Raw genomic sequence first — 8,313 nt, 5'->3', positions numbered from 1 at the left:
ACTGGTCTCCCCGCTGCAATGGAGTGTGTCTGCAGCTTTCAATGAATGACTGTGCTGCCTGCCTGTGCAGCCAACTCTGTCTTGATGCTTTATAGCAGATCATTTGCTGATTTGGCAGGCCCCCAAGCACAGTCCTTTTGGATCACAAGACCCTCATTTTGGCTGGAAGTCAAACCATTCTCCTCTCAGGCTGGATAGTCAAAACTGTTTTTGAGGCACCTACATGCACTGAGAAAATGCTCTCCCACAAAATCAGAAACATAAGGGCAGATACAGTCACGGCCCACACCACGGCAGCATTTCTGGTTTGGAACTGGGATTTTGCTCTGGGGGAACCCAGAACTCTGAGCCAAAAGTGAGGGGCAGAGCAAAACAGAGACAACTTAGCTTGACTCCTTTTGGGAGCTGAGGTACTTAGCACAAGAAAGGAATATTATAATCTTCGGTCAAGAAAGTGCAGCTAACTAAATTTGCTCTGCCTCTAAGCTTGCAGGACACATGTTCCCATTTCCAGCTGCATAGCCAAGAGTCAGAAAGAACACAAGCCCAAATATCAGTCTGGTGACTTGACTAGAAATCAGTCTTGGAGTCATCAGTGGAGTCAATGCGATCAAAGCCTGGGGAAGAGGAATGACCTGTTTTTAATGTTACTTAGTTTAAGATGTCAAGTGACAAGATTAGTGACTGTCTTCCCCTTTGTACCCTGTGTAGTGTGACATCGTGCTGCTGCTGGGGGTGAATACGTGAGACTGACTCTTGCTGCTGGAGACCATGATCTTCATCCTTCCTGCCGCACCCCTCTCCTCCTCCCCTTGTGCTAGACAGCAGCAGTTGTCAGGGTACTCTGGGACTGCAAGGACCTGCAGAGGAGGGAAAGCAGCCTCCAGGCCCAGAACTCAGTGACCAAGCTCTCTTGAGGTTCTGTTTTGTCCTCTACTCCTGCAACCTAGAGGTGAGATTTCTGATGTCCATAAATAGAAATGACCTGGTGGTACCTGAAGTACTAAACCATTGGGGTTGTGAAAGAGAAAGACCTCCTGAGCAGCACACAGGTTTTCAAACAGTAGTGATCAAAAGGGAAGAGCTGGTTTTTATGTACTGCTGTTTCTTTACCTCTAACTCACTCTAGGAATAATTAAGAAGCAGCTTTTTGCAAGTGGGTTGCCCCAGTGCTTTGATCATATAAATCACTGCTTTTTCAACTGTTTCTTTGCTCTTTCTCAAAATTGGTTAATAGAGCTCGAGAAAAAGCAATTATTTTGTAATGTGTGGGGATGTGTCTGCAGGGGAAGGTCTGAATCAGTGCAGTGTGGAGAGGGAGGCTTGTGGCCTGCTGGGACAGTTTAACCCCTGTGGTGGTGAGAGATGGAGCAAGTGGGAGTACAAATAATGTATAGGCTAGAAACAAAGAAAAACCAGCACTGGACTGTTAATTACCAGGGTGTTGTGATGAAGCCCAGCATTGATGAGAGCTGCTTCACTGAGCTGCTGTTTATGTGCCACCTCCCCCCCGGGTGAGCAGGACTGCCTGTACCAGGCTGTCAAACAGCTGAGATGGGGCCAGGCAGGAGAGAGGGCCCCACCATCATTCATCAGCAGGGCCTTGCAGACTTCAGGGCATGATTTGGGAATGATGCATTTGGGATTGGTCCTTCTGTTCTTTCCAACCACAGTGTCTCCTGCTGCTGCAGCTCGAGCTGCTGGATGCTGTGAGCTACCCAATGACCAGCCTATGTGCTGCCTCCAGCTCCTTCCCCATTCCGTGTGCCCTACTAATGTTTGCTGCTTTGCAGAGAAAGCTGACTGCAAAATCCTTTTTATTTCACTGACCTAGTGAAAATCTAGCCTAGAAAGCTTTTTAATTTCACCAAGGTGGAGGGCACTTCTGTTAGGCACAGGGAGGCAGACAGTGGGAATCCCAACAGTGCTATTATCTTCAGCATTGATAGTCATGCAGCACCAATGCCAGAACAGTTGTCATTTTAGTACCTCATCTTTATGTCAGTTTGCTTCACATGATTAATTATCAGTGGTGGTTCTGAGCCGCTGCATAACCTTTCTTATATAAGAACTGGAGAAAAAGGCTCATTCTGTATAGGTGACCATAACTGAGCTATGCTGCCTGACCTAGTCTGTGTTCATTCTTCTCCCATCTTCCTTCTCATACCCAGCACACCAGTGACAACTAAACAGCATCATGAACATTCTTCCAAATTTCCTTTTAGAAGGAAACTTGTGTGCACAGTTAGGAGTGTCTGTTATTTTCTTTTGAAAGTACAAACTACTCTAGATGTCCCCTGGGGAAGTCAGACTGGTGTGGGAGAGGCTTTGGCCGAAGGTGTGGGGTGTGAAATGTCTCCCTGTTTGCAACACAGCTCTTCACAGACTACTGTCAGGGCCATTCTGGTTTGCCCAGGCAGAGCTGGGTGGGCAGCAGTGCTCTCCCAAGGGACAGGCTAAGTGTTGGCAAAGACCTCCACAGGTCGGGGAGGGTGCTATGATGTCTCCTGGCAAATGGAGGACTGCAAATGTTACAAGTCATGGTCACAGTGAGAGCTCTGCATGACAAAGTCAGGAGCCCTCCTGGATAATGGAGCCATTGAACTGCTTCTCCTCAGCTGTGTCAGACACTGGTGGGGTGCCCTTCCAACCCTCAGACACAGAGGCAGATTGTGCCCATCCTCCTATCCAGGCAAAGAGCTCAGCATGAGGATAAGAAATGGGGGAAAGGCTGAAGGAGGTGGGGGGAAATAGAGGGGTAGAGAAAAGACATGGCAGAAAGACAGACTAGCACACAGGAATTACAGAGCAGGAAAGCAGAAGCCACTTGGATATTTCCTGTCTCAACTCTCACCTCCAGTAAGGTCAGGCAGCACCTGGAGCTGTCATAAGTCACAAGAAGGAAGCAATGGCAAAAGACATGAATGAAAGTACAAGACACAAATCCTAAGACTCAAACTGTTATCTTAGGGTGAGTTTTAGGGAGTTGCTTTGCTCACAGGCAGATGCTCAAGGAAGGAGCACTTACATTGGTGTGACAGGACAGGCAGCTGCTTCTCTTTTATCAGAACTATGTGACTGGGGATGTGTGGGTAGGTCTGAGGGTCTTGACTCCTGCCATCCACCCATTTTCCATTCTTTCACTCTAACATAAGTCTGAATGGACTTTAAGTGGAGGAAATTCCTCCTACTTTAAGGACATCTTTGAATCCCACATTTCAGTTCTACAGCATAGCTTGCACAACAGACACCCTCTCTATTCCCAGCCCCACTGTGTCTCTCCTCTCACACCTCTGTGCCCCTCCAAGCCCTCTCTGCCCCAGCCAGGCTATGCAGCGCACAGTGGCACTCTCTGGATCCATCCCAATGCCTGCACCAAGCAAGCTTACTTCTTAAATAGCATAAAAATCAGGGGCTTGAGTATTAATTTCTCCAAGCAGCGAGATACTTAAGAATGTAAAGATAACTGTAAGCCTTGATTATAAAAGATTTACTGCTATTATTAAGGATAAGCATGCCTTTAAAGATCTTGCTGGATCAAGGATGGAGCTCCTCATACACAGTACTATTAACCCTGCAGGCTCAGGTGCCTGCTCTGATCCCACACATTGCTGAACATAAGCTCAGGTATTTTCACTGTTTGCTGCACAGCAAAATAATAAGATGCTTTTCAAAGCGAAGGAGTCACCACAGCCACTTTGCTTTTCTGCACAAGCACTGTTTGAAGGCAGATGAATGTACAGGCAGCCTAGTAACACACTATGAGTGCATCCATAGTTATGGGGAAAAGCCTTCACTCTGTGGTATCCCTCCTGGTCAGGGGTGTCTGCTTCATGGTCATGGAATGGCATGTGCTGAGTATTTGTACAAGAGGATTGGAATTCAGTTTGCTGAGGTATCTTCCACCTGCTATCCCCAAAAATCATGAGCAATGGCACAACAGACACCTTTCCTCTTAATTATTCCAGCTCTTTATGAGGTTTCTTTTCATCAAAACAACATGGCTCATTCTGGGTGAGCAGGAAACCCTCCTGATCTCAAGGCCCCAGTTTGGTGTTATTCACTGCTATGCTTCCCAGGTGCAAACAAGCTGGGTGCTCTTGACTTTCACACCTGCTCAAAATACCTGTCATGGAAACCCCAACTGCAGAGACTGGGCTCTGCTCAGGGCCTGCATTGTACATGTGTGCAGAAATTTGCAGTCATCTCCCAGTTCCCCAAGTGCCACTACAAGTAAAGATGATGGGTGGGGGGAAAAGAGGCAAACCAACCACTCACAGCTCTGGTGCAACATTTTCACTTACACACCTGAAGTGTTTTCCAAAAGCTGGCAGGTTACTGAAGGGAAAACTGATGTCTGTAGTGATTTATAGTGTAGCTGAGCCTTGAACAGGGTTCTCCTCCCAGCAGTACTGGCCCTGACAGAGAGGCTGTGCCTTCTAACAAGGTAAGAAGATGACATCCAGAGAACAGAGCCAGGTGGAGATACCTGCTGACAGCACCAGCTTCTCTCATTCTCTGTTAAGGGAGCTAAGTAAAGCACTTCTTTATTTCTAGACTGTCTGCTAAATGCAATCAAGACCCAGTACTACAATTAATTGTGTGCAAAGCCAAAAGTACACAGCACCTGCAATTTACTGCTGAAAGGAGAAGTCACTTCCGTGACACTAAAGGACAAACCCTTGGGAAGGAGCAGAGAGGCCACTCAGCACTTTCTTCTGCCTCCTCCAGCATCAGTAAGGTGTAATCTACTGCAACCCTCTGCAGCAGTCCCCAGGATCTTTTCACAGTTGGAGCACATCCCATTTTAGGCTTTCAAGCGCAGCTTGTATTGATTTGCCTTAACCTGTGTGCCTGAGTGTGCCTGAGCTCCCACAATGCAGCCCCATTGGGTTTGACTTAATTTAGACCCTGCAAAACTCCAGCCAAAATTCAGGGACTGGAGGGAGAGAGAAGCTGCCCAAAGATCTGGAGACACAGGGCAATAGGGCAGGGAGGTTGTAAGGCAGTTTGCAGGGCAGGGAATTGTGCTCTCCTTTCACCTTTTATTCAGTTATTATTTCAAGATACAAAAAATCTTCACTTTCTCAGGAGTACAGGTATTGCTCCAACACCCCCTCCACCTTCATCTTCACTCTGGCCATAGACAGATTCCTCCAGTCTCAATCACTGATCCCAGAGGTTTATTTTGTTCTGGGAAATGCCAGGTCATGCTGACCAGCTTCACTGGTACAGACAGATTTGTGTGCAGCTGTGCTTCCTTCTGAGCTTAGCAGAATGCAGAATGAAGTCTCCCAGGAGCACATCAAGCACAAAAGCACATCAAATGCTGCTGAATGTTACAGGGGACTCAACACTACACTTGGGTTCTTCACAGAAACAAACACAATAGGCTGCCAGAGTCAAAATTCCTGAATTAAAAAAACCCAAACAAACTACAAAATCTAAAGAAATCCCAACACCTTATAGAGTGAAGCAAGAAAACCACTATTGCCATTAAAAGCATGGAGTGGACCAGGTACCAATGTCAACTCTTCTGCATTGTCTTGGTCAAGACAGACTTAATGTGTCTTTCCCACTAAGCAAGCCCAGGCAGCTGCTGAGACCTGGCAGTCACAAAGTACAGGTGGAGGTTACTGACCTGCAGTGCCCAGACTGCAGGAGCCAATCCTCCAGGAACAGCCTCACAGTGCATGCCTGGCCCAGCTGTGCACAGGATCTGCTGGAGCACTTGGAGCACAAAGGATTCCAATGACCCATTTCTTGGGAGAGTGGACACAGCTCCCCATGCAGACAAGCCAGTCCTCAGGGCTGCCCTAGCTCCTCACTGGGCTGACCCACAGGGAGGGCTGATACTCCTGCAAGCAGAAAAGAGGGAATCTCCCTAATGTTCTCCCTAGCAAGGCGGTGAGACTGTCTCACAAAAAACATGTGTTGTCATACCTTTGCTTCTCTCTATACCATCCACTGCAGTGGTCCCTGCCTGCATGTCCCTGTAGGACACTCTTCCTTTTTCCAACTGCTCCAAAGACCTCGGAGTCTTCACCAACCTCCTCCTCAGGACACAATGGGCCTTAGTAAGAGAAACCCCCTTGCTCTGCCTCTACCACAGGTGATCTGCCTTCCCTGCTGCCCTCACACTTCTGGGGGAGTACAGTCTACAAGAAGTCAGGAGATCCCTGTTGCCAGAGCACAGTGGGGCTGTGTATGGCCACCAAGGGACAGTTCAATAAACAAGGAGGGTGTTTATGATCTTTGATACAGAGGCAGGTGAAGAATATCAATCCTTAATGGTGCTGGTCAGCTACTACCTGAATATTGGACAGATGTTTGCAGACTGCAGTGCTGCCTTTGGAAAATAAGGTAAGAGGAGAAGAGTGAACTGTAGTGGTTTTCATGGAAATGTCCTTGTGGGTTGTGAGTGCTCAGCTTACCAAAGGTGGATGTGCTGTGATCAGCCCTTCCCTGCTTCAGACTGCAGGAGTGCCATCACTGAAGCTACCAAATACAAACCCAGTACCCCAAGTGTAACTAATAATGAGTGTAACTATGCCAAGTACATGCTTAGTCTTAAAAAAAATCTAAATGAAATATACTCTTGAAGCCTGTGAAGCTATTGTGAACTTTTCTTCTGCTGCTTGTTGTGAAGCCTGTGTGCTCAGTGGTACAGCGACTTACATGTGATGTTGCACCAGGTGACAATCTACAGAAACTATGGGAATTGCTGCAATAAGGCAAAAATGGTTTGACTTATATAGTTCTGTCTGCATCAGTTTACCGTGCCTTCAAACAGCCTAAAGGTTTTATATGGGAACTTTCTTCTGGTGTGGCTGCCCTGGCTTGTGCCTCCATCCTTGTCATTAACGGCTCCTTCTTTCAGCTGTGAGTAGTTCCTCAACTACCTTGAAGTCTTACTTTTTGTAAAATTTGTTTTGGTTTGCATATTGGTATGTTGCCCCAGCCAGTACTTTGTCCTGGGATCTGTAAACTTCTTGTTCTTTGATGACAGTAGTTGAGAGCCTTGTGTAAGAACAGACAAGTCAGAGGGAAGGAGGGAGAGAGAAGTGACTCTGAGTACTTGAACAGCTACAGGAAAGCTGTGGCTCTAATGCAGGCTGATGCAGCCTTCCCCTCGAGTCAGGCTGAAAAGGAAGGGGAGGCTTCAACAACGAGGTGGAGATGGATGTGTTTCTGAAAGATGAATCCTGCTAATCTTGTTCTACATAGGTTTCTCTGAAGTAATTCCTTGCTGGTTTAAAATTTAAAAGTGCTTTACCTCAAAATCAATAATTACTCTGTGATTGTCCTGTGAGATGTGGCAAAGGAGAAAATAGCATATCAATTCAAGCACTGCAGTTATCCTTTCAGAGTCTGCATGTTAACTGCACAGAGCTGCCTGTGCAGGAGGAGTGGGATAAGCAATGCTGCTGTGCAGGCTGGTAATCCTCCCCGAGGCACCCAGTTTGTCTTAAAAGCACTGTGATAAATAATCTAATGAATTGCAGGGATGAATTTTCCCCTAGGTAGATAATAATATGCAATAAGAGCCTAAATAATTGTGAATCAGAATAAAAATAATTACTCTATTAGTATACCTCATAGGTATATTAAAACCTGCCAAACATCATTATGAGGGAGCATGTGGTAACAACACGAAACTGATACAATATTCAACAGCGGGAGCTGAAATAGGAGCTGAAATCCCTCTCCTTCCATGGAGGATGTCAATAAGAACAGAAGTTGGGTTTAGGGGCATTCCACTTAACTGCTTGTTCCCAAAAAAATGCATCTGCAATCTGTCATACTGTTCAGAGGGAAAGGAAGACATCAATAAGATAAGACACTTAATTTTTAAAGGCTCTGAGACAAGTGGTTTGTGACAATTTTTTCCATTGCCCATGAGATGACATAGAGGATATATCCTGCAAAATGTCTTCTTGTCTGACTAATCTTTTAAGGCTGTAATTTGGCTCGCCTTGAATGTCGCATTCCAGGAGTTTTAAAGGGAAAACGATGATGGCACTAAGGGATGCGGCTCTTGGGCACGGACGGGACTCGGGCAGCTGTCGGAGGTGCCGTGTCTCCCAGCAGCGGGTGGGCAAAGCGCTGCTGCGCCAGGGACGGCATCATGGATCCCACCCCGGGAGCTCTCTCCCGTCCCGGAGCGCGGGGCGCACTGAGGCCGGCTCCACTGCCCCGGCACGCACAGGGGCCGCCGGGGGCAGGCACTCGCCCGGGGCATAAGAGACGCCTTTAAGGACAGCATTTCCAAAAGCAAAGGCGGCTTCGGCGAGAGGCTGAGCCCGCCGGCGA

Source organism: Geospiza fortis, unplaced genomic scaffold (assembly GCF_000277835.1).
Source record: "Geospiza fortis unplaced genomic scaffold, GeoFor_1.0 scaffold101, whole genome shotgun sequence".
NCBI classification, from domain to species: Eukaryota; Metazoa; Chordata; class Aves; order Passeriformes; family Thraupidae; genus Geospiza; species Geospiza fortis.
The sequence above is the reverse complement of the archived record's forward strand: the minus strand, read 5'-3'. Positions refer to the sequence as shown.